This window comes from Passer domesticus, chromosome W (genome assembly GCF_036417665.1).
Source record: "Passer domesticus isolate bPasDom1 chromosome W, bPasDom1.hap1, whole genome shotgun sequence".
NCBI lineage: Eukaryota > Metazoa > Chordata > Aves > Passeriformes > Passeridae > Passer > Passer domesticus.
In genome coordinates this window covers 16,734,349-16,756,871 of record NC_087511.1, presented here as the reverse complement: position 1 = coordinate 16,756,871, position 22,523 = coordinate 16,734,349, and positions in this window count along the sequence as shown.

The following is a 22,523-nucleotide window of genomic DNA, read 5'->3' as shown; positions in this document are numbered from 1 at the left end:
CTTCTATTCATTAAGAGATGGCATTAGATAAATGGATGTAAATGTGCTAATTATTTTGTACTATCCTTATTTTAAGTGAAATTATTTGTGTTTAAGATTATCTGTCATCTTTCTCAGTTTCGTTTTAAAATATTTATCCAAGATTCGAAGTTTTAAGAATTATTGATATTAAGTTTATAATCTTTGTTATTTTTAGTTTTTATAAGTAATGCTGATAGATAGTGATTGTTGTTAATACTAGATGAATATTTTGGGAAAGTTGTTTTAACCCCTTCAAGCACTTCTTGTTAAGGAGTTTTCAGATTTTTGTGATAAGAATTACTATTAAGGTATTGTTGTAGTATTTACAGCCAGCTTTCATGTGTTTTTCTGTTTTTTTTGTGTGATCACCTGCACGACACGTGTCTCTTCAGGATCCTGTCTTTTTATTTCCTAACTATTTAGATGTTTCTGAAGGTTTTTAGCCAAATTGCCAGTTTTGTAGTTCTTTTAATTATTATTACAGGAATACTCCAGCAGAGAATTCAAGAAGTTTGCTGTACTTGGAAAATCTCTGTCTTGACAGAAGCTTCAGAAGGATTCAATTATTTGCTAGTTTAATTAGTTTGTAACCCTAAGGTTTCTTGTTTATAACAGTTGTTTTTAAAAGCCCTGTTTAAAAAATGTGTTAAGTGATACTCACCAATTAGAGTTCGAGCTCTGGCCAAGTTCTAGCTCTATTTGGATGGAGTGACTGACAATCAACCCAGATGTTTTCTGCATCAAAAAGTATTCAAGTCCTTTTGACTTGGCAATTTGACCATCTATGACGGCTGACCCATTTTCAGAGGTAATTTGGAGAAACATGAATCCGGACATGATTTCTCCAATTCTCTGTCATTTTAAGGTTTGTCAGCTGTCGCAGACTCTGGGATAAGAGTACAGTGTTATGGTGTTTAGTAATTTTCTGATCTTGTATGTGTTGTTGATTGTGCGTATTATCTAAATTAATTCCTAATTACTCTTATCATTACTCTTATCTTAACATTTCTTTATGTAACATTACAAAATGAAACCAGGACCCATTTTTCACCTCCAGGATTTTGAGAAGATTCTTCAGTCCTGCAGGGATGTGGGATTTGTTTCTATTTTAACAGGTGCCCTGTCTCAGCTTGAAAAGAAAACGGGGGAGCTCAGGGTATTGGAGTGGCTCTCTCCACCGCTACAGCAACAGAGAACTGTGAGACTGAAAATTGAAATGATTGCATCCCTCATAAAGAAAGGACGTTTTAGGGCAATCCAAGTTACAGGAGCAGAGCCTTCCACAATACGATTGCCCATCAAAAAGGACACGCTTGACTGGTATTTGGTAAACTCTGGGGAGCTCCAGGAAGCCCTTTTAGGAGCTGGAGCTGTCGTGGAGACTGGGAAACTGCATCCTAGTCCCCTCCAGTGGATGACAGAATGGGACTAGATAACAAAGCCCATTTGGAGTCTGTCACCATTAAGGGGGGCTATCACGGCCTTTACGGACGCTGGTAAAAAGTCCAGGAGAGCAGCCGTGACATGGAAACAGCAAGGACAGTGGCGACAACATTTGTTAGATGCAGATGCCAGGGACAGTCTACAAACATTGGAACTTTTAGCTGTAGTATAGGCAATGATGAATTTAAAAGGTCCTTTGAATATTGTGACTGACTCCCTTTATGTAGCAGGAGTAGCTGCCAGGGTACTATACTGGGGGAAGGGATATCTTTGTGTTTCTCCCACAGGACTCTTGTGGATCCCCGCGAAGTGGACTCGAGCTGTACCAGATGTTGAGGACCGTCGTGGCCTTGTCACCGGAGGACAAAGAGAGGGTGCATAACAAACTGATGCTGATATTTGCAACGCCTCCAGCCCTACTCTAACGACACGCGACGTGCCTGTGTTCATCTTCCTGACGATTGGATCGAGTGGTGTCAGGACCTTACGGTAGAAGTAAAAGCTCCTCAATCACAGCCATGCCTGGACTGTGGGGACAATAAATGCGCTGCATGGATCGCGCTAGACTGTGGAGGCTGTAATAAGGTGTTTTGGTTGGAGCAATCGACCGTTCGGCAAAACTGGTGCCCAAGCTGCCGATTCTCCTGGAACTTGCAGAACTCGTGGCAGCGAGCACTAAGGGATTTTACAGGGCTTGATTTGGGAGGATCGTTAGGCTTATATGAAGCCCCGGAGCAAATTATTTTGGCATATGTTACTTAGCAACTTAAGACCTTGTGTGAGCGAGCTGAAGCAGGTAGTAGTAGCCACACTTTTACCTGGAGGGGCAGTGAATAAGGCCATGAATTTGGCCAAGCAATTAGGCTGCTGGGCCAAAGACGAACGCCACCTCCCAGGTATTGGACATGCTGTCTCAAGATGTGCAAAGTGTAAATCACGCAGTATTGCAAAATAGAGCAGCAGTCGATTTCTTGTTATTAGCTCAAGGCCATGGTTGTGAAGAATTTGAGAGTATGTGTTGCATGAGTTTATCAGATCATTCTGTATCAATATGCTATAGAGATATTGTGTGATAGTATTGCTAATGCTTGTATTACCATGCTTGCTTAATTGTATACAAAGAATAGTGAGTCAGATGATGGAAAGGGCTTGGAAAACAACACTTCTGGCCCAAAAAGAAAACGGGGGAAATGTTGAGAACTTTGTAACAAGCTAGCTCCCAGCTAAAGCTCACAGTGAGATTAATTTGACCAAGATACAGAATGAAGGGAGTTGCTATCCCAATTAAACTGTGTGTCCTTGGCCCACGGATGAAGTAATGCACAGACACAGGTGGTGGAGCAAATAGCCTGGGAAAGTGGAATAGTTATACTAAAAACAGCACGTAGTTAGCTGATAGCTAGTTAGCCAATGGTGAGCTGGGATTTTGCACTATGCATGAGCTAATTAAAAGGTGTATAATAATCAGTGATTCGGGAATAAAGACGAGACTTGTCGATCATCATATGGTGAGCAAGTCTTCCTTCTCCATCACCACAAGGCTGGTTTAAGCCAGTTTAGGGTCCGAGGAGCCTCTCTTATCTTCAACAGCCTTGCAAGCCTTGCATTCCTTCCACCTTGTTTAGGGTAAGTAGCTCTCCTTATCAGGATATCCTTGCATTCTTTTTGTCCCATCTTCGAAGGCAAAAAAAAAAATCCTGCCTTGCAAGCACAGCAAATATTAAGCAACATACATAATCTAAAACATCTATCCTAAATCAATTACCTTTTAATTTCTAACCCCCATGTCTCAGTTCCTTCCGAAAAGTATCTCAAATACTGCCACTTCTCTGATGCATTGGATCCCTTCCTCCATGGTATTCCAGGGCATTCTATGGTAGGGCTCCTGAATTCTGTCTCTGAAGAAACCTCTCTCTTATTAAAAACTGCTCCCAGAGAGGAAGGGGCCCTGGCTCCCTTAAGAACACTCAGATCAATACCCGCTTTCTGGGTCAAGGACCCCAAATTCCTTGCTTCACCACTATCTAATTGCATGCCTGTACCCATAAGGTTCCAAATCTGAAGTAACCAGGCCATGTAAGCCTCGTGTCCCCGTCACAGAATGTTTTTTCACAGATTAAGGAGACTGTCATGCAACAGGGACTTGGTGATGATTTCAGGCTCTGGGTCCCCTGCTGGTTGTGAGGGCCCTGGTTCCCCATCATCATTAACTGGGTGCACTGATCTCGTCTTATACTTCCTCCTCTTCACAGGAGCAACTGCTGCTGGCTGTGGCTGCCCTTGTGGTTCAGCTGGAACCTGGACAGTTGTAATGTCTGTGGGTTCCACTACTGCACCATTAGACTCTTCCTCTTTGAGGCAGGGACAGGGATTCCCACCAGCTGGGGAAGACTATTCCCTCAGCGCCTGGCGTATCTTCTCCTCTATTATCCCCATCCAATCTAGGTGGTTGGTTTCTGAGGTGGGCTGTTTGGCAGGGTCAGACTGTTGGGCAGTGTCAGGCTCAGAAGCAGTGTCAAGCTGTTGGGCAGCATCCCTGGTCTCTGGGGTAGTGTCCTGGGTTGATTATATGATGCTTTTATCCCCAATTGTCTGTTCTGTTTATACTGAATAATAAGTTTTGCACCTTTAAGACTTGTTCCAGAGAGTGAAAGGGGGAGAGAAGAAGTGCACAGTTTGTTTTCAGACACTGCACTCACTCCTCCACATTCCTGCTCCTGGACTGTGTTGTCTGCGGATGGACAGACAGCAGGACAGAGGTCTCCTTTGTTGTAGTTAGTTTTAGTTAGCTGAGGCAAAGAAGTTCCCTGGACTGTGGGTTTTTTCCTTTTCCTTTGGACCTGTTTAAACCTGCTCTGGACTGAACACCCAGAAGAGCACCGGCAGCTCGCACCTGTGGCACATCGGGCCGGGCTTGGGCTGCGACATTTCCAGCACCAGAGGGACTAATAAGAGACTGAGTGAGCCAAGCTGCAACCCAGGGAGGGGACTTTTCTGAGTTTTTCATCTTTTTTTGGAGCAGCAAGAGGTTTTATTGTTTAATAAACAGTTTTTTTCCACTTTTCTCCAAGGAGGTATTTTTTCCCAAACCAGTTGGGGGAGGGGCCAATTGAATCTGCTTTTCTAGAGGAACCCCTTTGGGGGTTGTCTCCCAAATTTGCCCTGAACCAGGACAGGTAGATATCAGGGTGGTTATCCAAGGCAATCTCATCTTATCTCTGAATGCTAAATAGGCCTATCAGCAACACTAGCTACTGTACGATATCATTAGCATTTTAGAGAACATTTGAACCCTTTGGAAGCTGTTGGGGTTGGCCCAAACAAATGGTTGAAGGGTTGGGAGAAGACTTCCCCCTGGGTTACTTCCTCACAATGGTTACCATTATTAATGAAACCCCAAAAATATACACTTAGTGTATGATAGCCATGTATCCATGTGCCCACCTTCCAGAGGAAGTTTAAAATCCATTAATTCCTCACCTTATTGACCCATTGTACAAACTGGATAACAGCCATAGCAGCCTTTGTCACAGAACCTATGTTTAGATAAGGAGCTGCGAATTGGAAAAATATAGCCACAACCATGTGCCAGCCAAACCAGGGTAGGCTAGACCACGTGGTGCTGCTTAACTAGGTTTCTATATTCAGCACACAAAAACTTAGGTTACTCAGTAACTGTTATTCCTTTTTCACCCTTTCCTCTCAATGCCCTTGTGCCTCACATTGGGTGCCAAAATCTGACTTGGTTTGAAAGACAGGTGTCTGCTAAGGAAGGTGAGAACCTCCCTTGGAATGGAAAATATGACCCCCTTCCCTCTGAATTATTGTAACTAAGAAATTAAGGGGCTTTCAGGCAAAGAGATGGGAAAAGGAATAACAGTTATTTACTAGTATATATAACACGGCAAACAAACAACAATGATGGCAGCAACAGCAAGCAAAAGCAGAACCCCAACAACAGCCTTCTCTCAGCTGTCAAGCCCTTTCCCTGTTGGTGTAGTTATGGTCACAGCCGGCAGGGGCACTGTTAACTCACAGTGCGTCAGGGCAGGTGCCATGATTCCCCCGCAGCTGCAGGGGGTGCTGTGGTGCAAGCTCAGCCCCCTCTTTCCACATGGTAATGACGGGTATGCTGGAGGGAGAAAGAAGGGGCTTTCCATTGCAAACTCATGGGAAGCAACTGGTCTCAGTGCCACTCGGGAAATGGAATGGACTGCAGCAGGAAACCTCAGAAGCAGCAAGCTGGAACAGCAGAGGCAGGCACAACTGGGGGTGGCAAACAAAATGTAGCAGAAACTCTGGGGCCCTGCCCGAAGCTGTGGGGTTGTCGGGGTGTTGGGTTACAGTGTAGCAAGAAGCGCTGAAGCAGAGGCAGAGAACAGTGCAGTTGGGCGAGGAATTGCTCTCCTGAATAGCTCACTGGCTATGGCTGGTCCTGGGTTTGAGCTGTGCAGAGGGGGCGGCCGCAGCAGGGTGCAGCACACACTGGGTCTGGACTCCTGAGCAAGTAAGGGGGCAGAGAAGCAAGCCAGTAAGCTCCAGTCACAGAGTCAAAGGAAAAGAATAAAAACAGGCAAAACCCAAAAAGACAACAGTATCTCTAGTCACAGACATTGTGCTGCATAGCCGCAGAGACAATCACTCCACTGGAAAGAAGCAGCCTGTCCTGGGGTGATGTTATGATACTGTATGCCCTATCCTCTGCTTTATGTCCAGACATGGGTCCTGTAACTTTAAGCTCGAAGGAGGGGAAGCCGGGAAAATTCCTCAGTGTGCAGTTTGTGTTCGGTTCTCACAGACTACCCCGGGCTCGTGCAGCTATGTTGTCTAGCATGGACAGAGGGAGTAAATCTTTGCTTTTAGCTATCTTCCCGTTCATTAGCTGAGGCAAGAAGTTTTTCCTGGGACTGTGGCTTCTTCTGGAACTGTTCAGCTTTGCTCCGGCCCAAAATACCTGAACATTGCCGGGAGCCCCACTCCGCGGTTCAGCAGAGGAGGCTTCAGGGACACCACATCCTGGCTCCGGACTTTGGGAGAAGACGAGCAGGAGTAAAAATCAACCATCTTTCTCAACAATGAGAAGGTTTACTATCCAACATGATGAATTTTCTTTTCCGTGCCTGCGTGCGCTCTGCTTGTTAAATAAACAGGTTTTTTTCACTTTCCTCCAAGAAATTCCTTTTGAACTTGTGGGGGAGGGGCTGCTGAAACCTACCTTTCTTTAGAGGAGACATCCTTTTCAGGACATTTCCTCCGAATTTGTCTCAAACCAAGACACAGCCGCCCACCCAACTCTTGTAGGAAATCCTCGGCTGGCTCTCACCTACTGTAAACAGGTGATCCCCCATGGCAGGGAAGAATGATTCATCTGACTCCATTGATATCAGAAGGCTAATTAATTACTTTATTATACGATATTATTCTATATTACATTACACTATATTATACTACATCTAAACTGAACTGCACAAGCACTCAACTGAACAAATCTTGTGACTGTGCTGACCAACAGTCTGGACACGTGCTTGGCCCTGATAGGCCAAGGAAACAAAACACCATCACTTTGGGTAAACAATCTCCATATTGCATTCTACTTTGGCACAACACAGGCGCAGCAAATGAGATAAGAACTGTTTTGATCATTCTTTTCTCTGCTCGTCTCACTGTTTCTCTCAGGTTCAGAGAATGTGAATCCCATACTCACTCATCTCGATACTCCCAGAGTCAAGGGGGGGAAGGAGGGGGGGGGGGGGAGGGGAGGGGGGAGGCAACCACCGTGGACACAAAACAAAACAAAAATGGATATGGGATAAAATACCATCCCCAAGACATCCATATAGGTTAAGTGAGCTCAGCTTTATAATACTTGACAAAGAAGGGATGCCTGATGGTTACAATCACTACATTTTGTGCAACCAAGCTGCTGTATAGTATGGGGATAACACACAGCAGGAAAAATAGCCTAAAGGGAAAAATATTTTTTTCCTGGCTCACAACCTGAAACTCTTCTTTTTAGGGAGTCAAACAACTTCCCTTTCTTGCCATCTGTCTCATCATCATTCTATTTAGGTTGCCAGAAACTGCACATACTGACATACTTCTGTTGTGCCACTTCCTTCCTATCCTCTGTTAAACCCTAGCATACTCTCCTTACACTTTTCCTCCTGCAGTGCAGCTGTCCTTTGTCCTGGGTTCCTCCATTTCAATGAGGGACCTTCCTTTTTCCAGTCTGGAAAAATAATGTAACACTTAAAATAAGTGCAGAATTGGTTCCAATTTCCTAACCACTCAGGCATTGGTCTCAGAAACTGTGGAGAAAGAACATGAAGAAGGCTTTTGATTCTCTAGACATATAGATGGTTTGGGATATTAAATGTTGAGGAATACATTTAATGCAGGTGATATCTTAAGGGTTAGAAATAGTTAACAATTTGCCCAGAGAGTTACAGAGAATGAGAAGAGGGTTGTGAAACAGGCCTCATAGCTTCAAAGGAGGGACCTTGAACAAAGGACCACCTGGGCTTTTATACCCTTCATGGGTAGTCTGGGGTCTTCCTGCTGAGTCCTGGGCTGCTGCTGTGTCTCTTGTCACCTGGCTGGAGCCACAGATCCCTGTGTCTTTTGTAATGCAAGGGATCAAGCCAGTTTTTGTCTTGGGCTCTGTCCTGGGATGACTTTATGATGCTTGTATCCCCATTCATCTGTTTAGCCCAGAAATAAGTTTTGCACTTTTAAGACTGGTTCCAAGAGCAAAGGGGGGGAGAGAAGAAGTCTGGAGTTTGTTGTCAGAAACTGCACTTGCTCCCCTGCATCCTTCTCCTGGACTGTGTTGTCTGCAGACAGACAGCAGGAGAGAGCTTTCCTTTGCTTTTTAGTTAGTTTTTAGCTAGCTGAAGCGGAGAAGTTCCCTGGACTGTGGTTTTTCTTTTTCTTGGAACTGTTTGACCCTGTTCTGGACTGAAAACCCAGAAGAGCTCATACCTGTGGCCCACTGGAGGGACTGATAACAGACTGGGTGAGCTGAGCTGCAACCCACCAAGGGGACTTTCTGAGTTTGTCATCTCTTCAGAATGGCGAGAGGTTTTATTGTTTAATATTGTTCCTTTATTTTGTGCTGGTGAATGCCCTGCCTGTTTAATAAACAGTTTTTTCCACTTTTCTCCAAGGAAATTTTTTCCCAAACCAGTTGGGGGAGGGGCCGCTTGAATCTGCTTTCTAGAGGAACCCCTTCAGAGGTTTTTCGCAAATTTGTCCTAAACCAAGACAGTTTCCACCACCCAGAGCTCAATCTGCAATTTGCACACCAAGCCAACTGGGTTAAAGTTAATTCCGGCAGTGGGAGATTGGGACCACCGACTCAAGAAGCCCACTGACTCAAAAGAAGGCTGAACATGTGGACTAATTAGCATGAGAAGCCAGAGAATCATTCAACCAATAGAAAGTTGAATACTAATTAATAAGAGAAGTAGGTAACTTGTAGCCAATGAACCATGATTTCTCTGCTTGCTAAAATGTATAGCTAGTGTAAAGTTTTGAGAATTGGTGTGGTAGCACCCATCTTTGCACAAATATGAAATAGACAAATGCCTCAGCTCTGTGTGTGAGATTGGCTTACTGCACACTTGGTGAGAAATCCAGCTTTTAGGGACAACAAAAAAGCTCTAGAAAACACAGAATCCGTGTAATTTCATATTGACCATTATCTGGGACTAAGGCAACAAATGTAATGAACATGAAAGGAATGAGAGAGATGTGTCTTTACAAACTGTGGGGCTGCTGGTAGATAAAGCCAGATACTGATAGGTGAAAGAAGCAATGGGGGGGGGGGGCATCAATTCCACAGTAATTCCACTAATTGACACAGGCTATTGCTCACCCACAGCCGTACTAAATTCCTGTACTTAGGGAAAAAGAACAGAGATACAAAGAAAAAGGGGGTCTGTATTAGGCTGAAAGGAGTTGATCCCACTCGGAGCCTTCCTTAGTGTGACCACCAGAGTACACTGCGCTTGTACATCACGTATGCTAATGATATTAATGACTTTTGAGAAGTATATTGTATAACCACTCCTATCCCAAGGAATGTAATGAATATGCATTAATTTAACCATATATTGTGCTGTATAAAAGTGATGGGTGTGTGTGTTAGAATGAATGATCCCCCATATACCTGGCATGGAATAAAGCAAGTACCCACCTCACTGAATCAGTCTCTGAGGTGACTCTTGGCTCACCGTTGGAGAAAATCAAGGCAATTAGAGAAGTCTGTACCTCTCAAGTGCCTCAGTCAATAGGGAAAGAGAGAGGGAAATGTGGCTGGGAAATTAGGGTGAAAAGGAGGTTGTGTCTTCTAAAAATTTGCAAGACCCCAGGGAAAATGCCCCATGGCCTCTCCCTTTATTCAAATAAAGTTACAAGACTCCTCTGTCTCCATTTTGGACATAAACCTCTGACATAATGGATTAATTTTCCTGACAAATTGGGGATTCGTCCAGGATACTTCCACCAGCTGGGGGTGGTGGGCAGTGAGTGGAGCTGAAGGCATGCCTCACTCAGTTTCGATGATCAGCTCCGCTTGGTGGCGGCTGGCACTGGGTGATAGATTGGGGTCCCAAGACTGTCCAGGAGACAGATGAGTGGCAGACCAGGGGGCTCTGTGAAGAGTCTGCAGGGAAGGACCACTGAAAATCTCACTGGTGAGTACAATGGGAACTTTGGGGAGTAAACCTGAAAGGGCACCCATGGAGGGTAGTGCAGGTAAAGCCAGGAAGGGGTCCCAGCAAAAGGGATGACTATCCCAAAATGTCTCTGAAGAGTTCCTTGGGAGAATGTTGAGTTGGTTTGCACATTCTCCCAGAGGTAATTAAGGACATGGATGCCCAAGGGAGGCAGTAAGTGAAAATCAAGAAGGGGTCTTGTCGTGGTTTGGCCCGGAAATGTGTTTCTGGAAAGGTCTAAGTCGGACCAATCAGTGGCCAAATTCAAAATTGGCATGTGATGTGGTCACTGAGGATCTAGATACGCCTCTGAGAACACACGGGGGTTAAAAGCAGGAGATTCCCAGAGAACTTCCTCTTTGGGAATCCGGCGTTGGTGAGTGAGGTCTGACCTCTCCCCTGCCCAGCTGCGTCTGGGTGGGGGAGGGGGAGGCCATGACAGGGAGGAGGCTGGGAGCCCCAAAAGGTGCAGAGGTGGAGGAGAACATGCAGGGGTTGATGAGAATTGAGATGTCTGGGCAGCCCCCCCGGAGAGAGAGACAGAGATTGTGCTGGCAGCTCAGCCGGCCAGAAGTGGGGGATGCGGCAGAGAGGTGCCTGGCAGCTGTGGGAGTCCTGGACAGGCCGAAGTGAAGATTTTAACCCCTTTGTAGACTAATAGAAACCTTGCAAATACTGAATCCTCCTGAATCAGGATGAGGTGAGAGAGAGATGAGAGATGGGCAAGCGTGAGGAAAGCTGGAAGAGGAGAGAAGAATCCTGAGTGGAAGAGAGGATGGAGTAGCCTTGGGCTAGACTCTTTCTTGTATAGCCATGGACAGACCCGTGTTTTTTCCCTGTGACCCAGAGACTGTATTTAGGGAGAGGCAACACCCAGGAGTCAAGAGTGAAGCAGTGGCGTAAACAGAGACGGCTGAAGGGGGTGTGAGATGCCCTCTATCTCCACGGAGAGGAAGATCTCTGTTCATGAGGCCCCTCGGCCCCAGGGGGTGAAATGTGGGGGGGACTGGTGTCCCGAAGTTGAGACTGTTCATGAGGCCCCTCGGCCCCAGGGGGTGAAATTTGGGGGGGGACTGGTGTCCCAAAGTTGAGCGACTGCTGTTTCTGGAAGTAGGTGGAGCATCTTTAAACGGGGAGCCCTAAAAGCAGTCCTAGCCTGTGTCCAGTGGTGAGAGCACTGGACATGGGGGGGGAGAAGTCACGAGGGCCGATGTTCTCTGGGTGGGGCCATGGGTGACACGGAAGCACAGGAGGGTTTTAATTGTGCTTCCGGGGGAGGCCTATGAGACAAGAAGAGACTCCTCTCTCCCCGATGGATTTGAGGGTTGATAATTTGAGGGGTGGTGAATCTGTGGAGAAAAGGGAGGGGGAGGAGGAAGGTATCTGGAAGGTGTTCATTTTTAGCTTGGTATGTGTTCCTTTTTAGATTTGTAATAAATAAAGTGTTGTGTTTTTCCCTCCATCCCCGAATGGGAGCCTGCTTTGTTCTGTTCCCGGGTCACATCTCACAGCAACCATTTTGGAAATATACCCTTCATGGGGGCCCTGGCATTGTGCCAGGGCCAAACCATGACAGGTCTCAACAATCCATGCCTGGGGAGACAATAAGGGGAGTCTAGAAGGGGTCTTGGCAACAGGGGATGGATGGATGATGCGGGTATGTTGGGAAAGGATTGGTTGAAGGGGAGTGTGGAGAAATATGGTTAATGCAAGGAGCGGCAGGACTGGGCATGGAGGTGTGTGACTGGGAACACGGGTTGGGGGCCTGTAGGGAGGTGTGGGGCCGGGTTGGGGCTGTGGGACAGCTACAGGCTCAGCACCAGGCAGTCCCTAACCCTGCTGCCTTCCCAGGCAGGGAGGGCCCTGGTCCCCATGGGGCTCTGGGACACCCTGGCTGCCTGTGGTGCTGCCGGCTGTGACCACCAGGTGTGTTGGGGGGGGAGGGGGTGGCATGTTTGGACATTGTGGCAGGATGGGGACTGGCTCTAATATATGGTGTGTGGCAAGGAAGGTGAGCACAAGGAGGAGGAGGAAGGAATATCTAGGAAATGCGGATTGTACGTGGAAAGATTAGGATTTTCTTTTAAGGATTTTGTTGGGTCACTGGAGAAACAAATTATTTTGAACTGTGGGAGAATGAGTACCTACAGGCAGTAGCAGGGGGATTAGAGGAAGGGCAGAATAAGCCCCTGGATGAACTGGTTAGAAAGATACAGCAAGTGTATGTAACAAGGGATGAGGAAAAGGCAAAGGTGATGGCAGAGTTATTACAGCCCTGAAGAAATAAACCGCAGGGCCCAAGGGAGCTCCCAGGACAGAGGAGACCGGGTTGGCCACAAGGAAGTGGCAGAGGGAGAGCCAACACAAACAGCGGTAGGGAAAGAATCAGTGTGCTATCTGCAGGGCAGAGGGACACTGGAAGTGGGAATGTCCACAGAAATGGCTGGATCCACAGGAGAAGGAAGTCCAGAGGATAATGGAGATGGATTGTTAGGGGTGTCAGGGGCTCCCATTACACCAGGGACCCACCACACTGGAGCCCTTGGTAACTTTTAAGGTGGGTCTGGATCGAGAAGAGCTGTGTTTCCTGGTAGACACAAAGGCCTCTCAATCCACCTTGAATTTTTTCCCTAAGAGGGGGGAATTGTCAAAAAGATCATTGATTATTCAGGGGGTGAGTGGAAAAGATGAGCGGGTGTATTTTATTCAACCACTACTAGTAGATGTGGGAGACAGTTTTGAAATGCATGAATTCCTGTTTGTTCCTAATTGTGATTGTAATTAACTGGGAAGGGCTTTGATGACTGAAGTGGGAATGCAAATTAGTTCTGTAAAATACGATACAGAGGCTAACACTAAGGTAACTTTGTGTAAAATGTCTGAGAAGGCTTATGCTGAAATAAACCCAGAAGTGTAGACAGCCCCAGGGAAGTATGGAAAAATAGATACAGAGCCTCTCCAAATTACTTTGAAGCAACCAGGACAAGTAGTGTCTTAAAAGCAATACTCTATTTCGAAGGAAGGAAGGAAGGAAGGAAGGAAGGAAGGAAGGAAGGAAGGAAGGAAGGAAGGAAGGAAGGAAGGAAGGAAGGAAGGAAGGAAGGAAGGAAGGAAGGAAGGAAGGAAGGAAGGAAGGAAGGAAGGAAGGAAGGAAGGAAGGAAGGAAGGAAGGAAGGAAGGAAGGAAGTTACAGCCTATCATTGAGTCCCTGCTAAAGGAAGGTCTTTTGGAGCCATGTATGTCTCCCTATAACACCCCTATCCCGCCGGTTAAGAAAACAGATGAAACTTACAGAATGGTGCAGGACTTAAGAATAATAAATGAAATTGACAAACCAAGGCACCCCTCAGTTCTGGATCCCTATACAATCCTGAGTCAGATCCCTTCTTCACATCAGTATTATTCAATACTGGATTTGAAGGATGCTTTCTGGAGGTGTCCAATTACCGAGGACAGTAAACAGTATTTTGCCTATGCGTGGAAACAGGAGGAAGGAGGGAAGATGGTAAAACAATTGACATGGACAGTCCTCCCACAGGGATATAGAGTCACTGGTTTTGTTTGGGCAAGTCTTGCAGAAAATATTAAGATTACTCCACCCTCAGGAGTTAGGTTGTTGCAATATGTGGATAATTTGCTTTTATCGGGGGAACGGGAAAAGGTAGTTGAACAGGCTACTGTAAAGTTGCTTGATTTTCTTGCTAAGAAGATATTTAGAGTGTCTGAAAAGAAAGCACAGTTGGTAGAGAAAAAGGTTAAATATTTGGGACACATTCTGACTGGAGGTTTATGGTGTATTGATCCAGAAAGAATATAAGGGATTTTACAAGTACCGTTACCCCAGACTAAAAAAAAAGTTATGGCAGTTTTTAGGGTTGGTGGGGTACTGCAGAGCATGGATTGAGGATTTTTCTGTTTTAGCCAGACCTTTATATGACCTTTTTAACCCAAAACAGTTCCAATGTTGTGGTATGGACACCAGAAGGAGAGTGAAGCTTTAGAAAATTAAAAGACAAATTGATTAATGCCCCAGTCTTAGCTCTTCCAGACTCAGAAAAGGAATTTGAGTTATATGTGGATGTTAAACAGGGCCATGCTAAAGGAATTTTGGTAAAAGAACACGGGGGAACATGGCAGCCTGTTGCTTATTTTTCTAAGGTGTTAGACCCAGTGGCCAGAGGCTGCCCTCATTGTCTGCAGAATCATGCAGACATGACTTTAATGGTACCAAAAAGAGACAATGGGAAAATATCTGATTGTTAAAGTTTTGCATCAAATTAAAGCTTTGTTAACTGAAAGAGCCTCTAAATGGATGACCAGTGCTCAGTTATTACAGTATGAATCTTGTTTAATGGAAGAGGAAGATTTAGAATTGACAAGTGGGCAAGGGTTTAACCCAGCCCCCTGACTGAACGGCCCTGGAGAGAGGGGCCAGGAAGAAACCCAGGACTGCATTCAAGTGATAGATCTCCAGACATGGACTTGGGAAGATTTACTAAACACTCCCTGGCCTGAGGAAAAAAATGTGTTTATTGATGGGTCTTCAAGGGTGATAGAAGCGATTTACATGATACACTATCATTAAGTGAAGGGAATTAGAGGAAGAGTGGAGGTTGCCACCCACATGGTCAGCTCAGACAGCGGAGCTGTATGTGCTTGTGAGAACCTGTGAATTATAGTGGGACAAGATAGTGAATATTTTCACTGATTCTAAACACACATATGGGGTGATACATGCATTTGGGAAATTATGGGAAGAAAGAGGTTTATTAACCAGCAGGAGAAAAATGTTAGCTCATGAAAACTTAATTTCTTGCCTATTGTAGGTGGTGAATTTTCCAAAAGGGGTGGCAATAATACATGTTAGTGCCGCTTCTCTTTCCCCAGCTAGCTGATGACAAAAGGGGGGGGTGGCAGGTTCCCCCTGGAGCTCCATTGAATCCCAGCTGTCAGTTGTTTCGGTGCATTATAAAACACAGGCAGTGCACACGGGTCCCAGGGAAACTTTATTTGATGGTAAACTTCCCCTTTTCCTCTCCTGGGACCCCGATCAAGGAGCAAACAAAGACTTATAAGTGTGGGCATGTCTCAGGGGAAGGCGCAACTTTCAACAAATCAGGAGAGTTGGGAGTAAAAAACCAGGCAGGGATTCACAATAGTGAACCAATAAAATTCCAAGGGAGGAAAACCAGTTTCAGTAAACGGCTAAAGTCTGGAGAAATAGAAACTACAAACTAGCTGACGAAATAACTGGGAAAAGGCGGAGACAAAAGGAAAACAGCACCGAGGAAAACCACCAAACCACAAATCAAACCATAAACCTACGAATAAAACAAAAAGCACGATACAACATGTTAGGAGACACCAGGCATGTGTTCAGAGGAGGCAATAGGACATGGACTGGCTAATGAAGAGACTTAGAAAACTGCACTGTTGCCAGAAATTTCTAAGATCCTCTTCTTACTCTCAGTAGCCCCACTGCTGCCAGAGAAACTCTTTTCCACCAGAGGAGCTTGAGATAATTAAAAATAGTAGAGTAGAGGAAAGAGGGGATACTTGGTTTACAAGGGATGATAAACAGTCAATACCAAAAGCTCTGGCCGTACAAATATTAAAACAGCTCTGTGAAAAACGCCAATCACTTGTTTTTAAAATTTTAAAAAGTTTAATCATAATAAAATGGTTATAACAATAATAATATGTAGCAGGCACAAGGCCTGCAAGGCCTTGGAGAACAGAAGCCTGAGCTAGGAAATACCAAAGTCAGCATGACTAAGGGTTTTAGAAGCCCCTCTCTTCCGCTTTCGGACCCTGTTATCTCTCTGTAGATCCATAGGCCACTTTTTCCCCTGACCCTTACTATTGGACAGTTTTCAATCCCCCTATAAGGTATAAAAACCCCTAGCTCTGCCCGGTTCGGCAGAGGAGAGCTGTCCCTGGAACCTTCGCGGGGACCCCAATAAAAGAACCCTGCGGAACCCATACAGCGCTGCTCCTCTCTCTCTGCGTCTGCTGCGGCGATACCCAGGGTGACGGCCCCAGGCATGCTGAAAGAGCTGAAATCACTAAAGAGCTGAGCTGCAAATCACTATAGCTGCCTGGGCTGCCTGAACCCCCGCTGGGCGATCCTGGACCCTCCGTGAGCTATCCTGGACAACCGGCCTCCCCGCTGGGCTTCTGCCCCGGGGGGCCATAATAATATAATTAGAGTAATAAAATTTGAACAATTGAGATTAGGAAAACATGAGACAATAAAAACAAAGAGATACGGACGTCCGGGTACCTTTTACTAGGCAACACAAGCCCCCCGAAAAAGGACACCCATTACCAGAGGATTAACTCTTAAAAACGATCGCCTGTTGCATATTCATCCATCTCATACATGATGCATAAATTCCATTCAAACACAGGATTCTGTCTGGTCGCTGTCAACTTCTTTCTCTTAATCCTAATGCTGTCTTCCTGTCTGAGCAAGGTGGGAAGAAGTTAGTTTTCTGCTGAAAAGGGAGCAATAAATTCCCTTTCTCTGAAAGATTTAGGTGTCCTGTGGCTCCTATCTGGTGCGAGTCCTTTCTTTGAAAAAGTATCTTACATAGCATAGTTTCTATTTTAACATTATATTATAGCCTAAAACTATATTTAACACACTACTTAAGAAAATTAACACAGCATAACTTTCTAACATAACACATACAATACTCATTTTAATACTTGCGAAAAGCCAATCATAAAATACACATTTTTCACAAGCTCCATGAAGGAAGTCATTGAGGCTCTCAAGGATTGGCAGAAGCCTTCATCAAAATGTACACTGCAGTGGGTCTTTTTACTCTGGCAAAGCAAGCAATTGAGGGTTTGTTGGAATGTTGGGGGACACAAGACAGATGATGGACTTCGGACCTGGTTAACATAAGGGATTTGATAACAGGATGCCTTGGCAAAAGCAAATGGAACTTTGAAAATTAGACCTAGATTGCAAGAAGACTAAATCAAACAGCTTTACCAGAAAAAGAAAATCCCATTAAACTCTGCAAGCAAGAGATGTTGTTATATGCGTGTTTGTGTATGTTATTGTAACCTAATCATTGTAGTACACATTACTAGTCTCCCTGAAATAGTATATAAGCGTTTGTATCCCACAATAAAATTGGATTCTGATCACCGAGTCAGTCTCCCCACCTCTCTCCATTGCCGACAATTGGTGCCCTGTGTGAGGAAATTAACCAGCCTCACTGGTGGCAGTTGACGAGCCCCTGGAACTGATCGTGAAGGTGAGAGAACCGCGTTTGGGCCCACAATCGCCTGTCTGCTGCGACTGACAGGTGAGCCAGAGGAACTAAAGGAATGGGAAAGGAAATGCCCAAAGAGAGAGATATCTATGAAACCATGCTTGCCCTTCTGGACAAGTATGACTCCCGCATCCTAAAGGAGGACCTTAAGTCACTTTTATTCTTGTCCTGGAGAATACTTTTTAAGACGTTGAAAAAGAGAGAGCGTCCAGATGCTGCCGGCCCCCTATCCAGTTCCGTCTCTCCTCACTCTGACTGTCCCTGCCCGCTTGAAACTGGCACCACTGATACTGAACAGCGGTGGTAGCCATCAACCTCGCCCCTGCCCAGACAAAGGAGGGAAAGGTATCCTTTCTCATGGTCGTTAGCAGTTTATATCGCTGAACATGGCTCTAGCAGGGAGAAGGGGGAGCCCTTTGATCCAGGGACGATAGACTCAGATTATGAGACTTTATCCATTCCCTCCTGACCCTCTGAAAAATGAATGCAACTAAAGAAAAAGGCCCTTAAGGAGGGGGACCCCCAAACTTGCAGGAAATCTCGGCATTTGAAAATGGACTGTTTTGAAAAGGGGGATGCCAGATCCAAAACTCCCGGTATTTGCCCTCGGTGCAGTAATCAGTGTTGGTCCGAGTATGATTTTGAAGGGTGTCCAATATCGGGTGTGCAAAATGCATATTTTAGGATTGGCTTTTTTCAAATATTAAAATGAATATGTGTTATATTAGAAAGATATGCTGTATTAATTTTCTTAAGTAGTGTGTTAAATATAATTTTAGGTTATAACATAATGCTAAAATAGAAACTATGCTATGTAAGATACTTTTTTTAAAGAGAGGAATGAGGTATCACACTGAGATAGCAGCCACAGGACACCTAAATCTTTCAGAGAAAAAGAATTTATTGCTCCCTTATCAGAAGAAACTAACTTCTTCCCGCCTCAGCTCTGAAGATGCCATCAGAATTAAGAGGAAGAAGTTGACAGTGACCAGACAGAATCCTTTGTTTGAATGGAAGCTATGCATCATGTATGATATATATGGATATGCAAGAGGCTATTGCTTCTTTTAGAAATATGTGTAGTAATTAGTGGAAATAAAAGGTGTATAAAATATATATGTGTAAAATAAACGGCTGGTACACAGGGCGAGGGAGAGATTCTTCCCCAGGATGGCGAAACCGCGGCAGATGGGCAGAGAGGCACCACAACATTTAGATGAGAAGAAAACCTCGGCTGCACAGGAGATGGGCATTCACAAAAGCATGCACCCAGTGACGCCCATGAGATGATGGCCCGGACAAGATACCTATCTGAGATGACCAGAGCCATCAACACCTTCCATCTGAATGCCAGATTCCGGGAATCGGGGAAGTGTATTATTCAATTCCCTGACGAAGGCTTTGTGCAGCCCGAACCGAAGAATGAAACCAACTTGAATATGAAGAACTTAGAAAGAGACAAAGACACTCTGCCATGGGCAAAATAAATCATATAAGAACCGCTGCCTCGGAGCAGCCAGTGTGGAGGGGGAGGATTTGGTGCTAGTGAGACCAAACCCACGTCCACCCGGCTCACCTCACGGGGGTGGTATGCTTTCCGATTGATTGGTGGCTGTCGGGACTGTATTACGTTCGCGAAATAAATTTTATTTTTAATTTTTTTATCAAAATTGTCTATTTTTCATTTATAACAATTCTAAGGGTTAATCCTCTGTCAACATGTGTCCTTTTTTGGGCTTATTTTGCCCAGAAAGAGGTACCTGGACTGTCTGTAACTCTTTGTTTTTATTGTCTTGTATTGTCCTAAATCCTAATTGTTATGAATAGAAAGTTGTATTTTTTTTAAGTTTCAGAGTTAAAAAAACAAGTCAAACCAGTCAGACTTCTTTGGGTATGCTGCCAAAGAAAAAGTTCTTAATTACCTGTTAATGGCCGGTGATTAACTATTGTTTCCCTGATGCTGGCCGCTTGCCAAGAAGACACCAAGAAAAACCCTCCAAGGTAAAGAGAATGGGCAGTGACACCAGAGCCAGCATGCAAATGAGAAATGCATTGCAGCCTGGGTTTTTACAGTTTTACAGTTTTTACAAGAAAAACCCCTAAAATTACGAGCCAACAAGTGACTTAAGTGACGTCTAAGGATGGGAGCATTGTCCCGTACCTGCTTGGACCTTTTTGTTTCTCACCCTAACCTGAAAAGATACTGATTAAAGAGACACCCTGGGTTTTTAAACAAACAAGCTAGGAGTCTACGACTCTCCCGTGAGGACAGAATCCCCAGCTCTGTCTGCAGACCAGCGGACAAAGCTGCATCATCCTCCTTCTTCGTGCCATGCCTGGGAGCAACGGCGGTGTGGGCGCAACCCGTCGATTTCTCCCCACCTGAGCTGATTCTTCTTAATAAAGGCATTAAAAAGGAGAAAGATCTCCTGCCCATTTATTTCACTAATTGTCCAAATGTTTATTACTCTAATTATATTACTATTTTTATAACCATTTTATTACTATTAAAATTTTAAAAACAAGTGATTGGCGTTTTTCACTATTATGGTAGCAGAGGAGGGTTACTAACACCTCACTGCTGGTGCCTTAGGAGAGTCACGGTGTGGAAGGCATGCCCTGCCCAATCCCCTGATGTGACCGACAAACGCAGGTTAGCATTGGTGGAGAAAAGGAAGCAATAAAACAACGAAAAGGGAAACAGGCTCCCTAAAACCGCAGTAATTGCCCCCCTAAGACTAGTAGTGTGCACGAAGAACCCAGAAAGGAAAAAGGATTGGTAAGTACTTTTCGGGGGGGTAGGTACGGGGGGATGAATGTGTGTGAATGAGAGGCGGGCTGGTTATCCCAGACCTGCTATGTGTGTGAGGAGTCTCCCATGCTGCATTTCCGTCTTTTCGCGAGAAAAACAGCCAGTAAAGAGATGAAGAGAGTGATAAAAGGAGTGAGAGAATATCCCCCCGGGAAACTGGGACTGAGTCTCAGGGAGGGTTGGACCCATCGGAGGAAGGGAGCAGAGGAGTTTCCTAGCCCACTCCACTAGGAAAAAGGACAAAAGGAAGGGGCTCCTAAAAATTCTGCTGGATTGAGGGATAAGAGTGCCCAAGAGCATCCAGAATTAAAACCTGCTGGGTTGAGGGATTAACATTCCAATAGCATCCAGGGTTGAGAAAAATTCTGCCTGATTGAGGATATGCCCAAGAGCATCCGGGGTTGGACAACACAGCTGGATTGAGGGATAAAAATGCCCAAGAGCATCTGGGGTTGGACAACACAGCTGGGTTGAGGGATATCCAAGAGCACCGGGACTGGCCAGTAACACCTAAAATTGTAATAGGTGATTTGAAAATAAAAGGTACCTTACTGTTTTCTTGTTGCGTGTGTGAGAGTGAGTCACAAAATCAGCCTTAACTTCCCGGGAGGGTGGGAAGGGGGGGCCCTGTGGCATAAGGTGTAGGTGACCTGCAAACAGACCATTGTTCTCCCGGGTGTGTGGAAAGGGCTGTGGCTAAAGAGTGTGAGTGACAAGCAGACAGCCTCAAAGGTGAACTGGCACCAGAGGCGACCAGAGTCAGGGCCCTTCCCGGAGGCCTGGCGATAATGAAACCTGAAGGCCAACCCCAAGGAGAGGTGGGGGGGCCACAGGGATCCCCTTGGGGTCCTGAGTGTGTGAAAGAATGTGTGGAATTGAATGAGAAATAGAAGTGAGCGAATGTAGATGAATGAAAGTGTATGTAATGTAGACTGTATATTTTAATCTTTACTATATCTCCTTGGAGGGAGGTGAATTGTACTGAAAAGTAGTGTGAGAAAAAGGGTTTGTTTTTTTTTTATCCAGGTTGTTAGTGAAAGTAAAAAACAGAGGAAGGGGATGAATAGATAAGATCTTGAAAAATGGGACAGAAAGCCAGTAAGTTGGATACAGGAAAGAAAAAAAGGGGGAATAAAAGCATACTAGCAGAGATACCCCAAAACAGCCCTTTGGGAGTTATGTTAGCTAACAGAGATACAACTCCTTGCAAAAGGAGAAAATACACGGTATGCAGTAGTTGATGGGAAAAACATGCTAACTATGGAAAAAGGGAAATTAACCTTAAACTAGTAAGCTCAAACGTGTAAATTATATACTCTAAAAAGAGCACTAGAATATTTAGCACAAAAGAAAGGAACTATATATACTGATTCGAGGTATGCCTTTGGAGCAGTACATACCTTTGGAAAAATTTGGGAAGAAAGAGAATTACTTAATTCAAGAGAAAAAAAAGATTAGTACATGAGGGACTTATTTTAGTGGTTTTAGAAGCATTAAAATTATGTAAAAGAGATAGCTATAGTATATATTAAGGGACACCAAAAGGGGAGTGACCCCAGAAATAAGAGGAAATAATTTGGCAGATCAGGAAGCTAAGGATGCAGCAGAAAATGGAGCTGAAAGAGTTATGTTAATATTAACTCCAAACAAGGAAAAATTGGAAATTCCAAGGTTTAGTGAAGCAGAGAAAAAATAATTAAACAAGATAGGAGATGAACAAGATGAATCAGGGAAATGGAAACTTTCTGATGGAAGAATTACTTAATAAAATGCTTACTAGGAAAATATTAGAAGGCATGCATCAGAAAACCCAGTGGGGTACTCAGGCTTTGTGTGATAATTTTTTAAAGGCACTATGGGTGTATTGGGATTTTGGAGTAGCAAAGCAAGTAACTGAAAGATGTATAATTTGCCAAAGGATAAATAAAAAGTTGATGAGAAAAACAACATTAGGACGTTGTGAGTTAGCTCTTCGACCATTTCAAAGTATCCAAATAGAAGTTTGGATTTGTCAGGCTCTGGATTTATTTATAAAAAAACATTTAATCCAGAAGAAAAAGAACATGCCCTATGCTGGGTGGAAGATCATAGGAAAATAAAATCTTTAAAATATCAAAAACCCCCGAGACAAAGCCATAAAAGAAAAAAAGGGTGAAAGAAAAGGGCTGGGAACAAGAGATTACCTCCTCCGTTCCCGCTTGTTCCCCCACCTGTTCGCGGCTGCACCGTTCCCCCCCAGAC